Raw genomic sequence first — 896 nt, forward strand, 5'->3', positions numbered from 1 at the left:
ACCAGCTCCCCCCCACCCTGAGTCTCTCCAGCAATTCATTTGCAATCAGTGCCTTCCAGATCTAAACCAGAATCGCTACATTGCAGATAAAGGCCATTCAGCCCATCGGGTCTGCACCAACTCTCCAAACAACATTCAACCCAATCCTCACATTTATCATGGTCAATCCACCTGACCTGCACACGTTTGGACTGTGGGAGGAAACCAGATCATCCGGTGGAAACCCACACCGCCAAAGGACGAATGTGCAAACTCCACATAAACAGTCGCCTGAGGCCGGAATTGAACCCAGTTTCCTGATGCTGTGAAGCAGCAGTGTTAATCACTGTGCCACCCTCCCCTCTATTCACCTCCCTCCTCCCCCACCTCACTAGCACCCCTTATTCACTGCACCCCCCTCCACTCCACTAGCAGCCTTATTCACCCTGCTCCCCTACATGTACCCATTATTCACACACTATCATGCCCTGCCATGTCCCTGGCTCTTAATTTCACCACCGCCAGTGGTGCCAGTGCCAGGCTTTGGGCAGCCTGGGAGCATCATGGGATTGGATATTGATCACAAATCTCATCATTTATTTCCCTTTTAAAATTCAAAAGTGCTCTTCCACAATTTTGCCCAATCACCAAAGGGAGGAGGGAGGAGGTTGGAGGGGGTGGGAAAGGGGCATGGAAGGGGGGGAGGGTGAGGAAGAGGGAGTAGAGGAAGAAGGGGAGGGGAGGGAGAGAGGAGAGAGAGGGAAGGGGGTTGTGGGGAGGGAGAGTATTAGAGTCAAAGACATGTACAGCTTGGAAACAAACCCTTTGGTCCAACCCATCCATGCCGACCAGATATCCCAACCCAATCTAGTCCCACCTGCCAGCACCTGGCCCATATCCCTCCAAACCCTTCCTAT

Source organism: Chiloscyllium plagiosum, chromosome 35 (genome assembly GCF_004010195.1).
Source record: "Chiloscyllium plagiosum isolate BGI_BamShark_2017 chromosome 35, ASM401019v2, whole genome shotgun sequence".
Lineage (NCBI taxonomy): Eukaryota > Metazoa > Chordata > Chondrichthyes > Orectolobiformes > Hemiscylliidae > Chiloscyllium > Chiloscyllium plagiosum.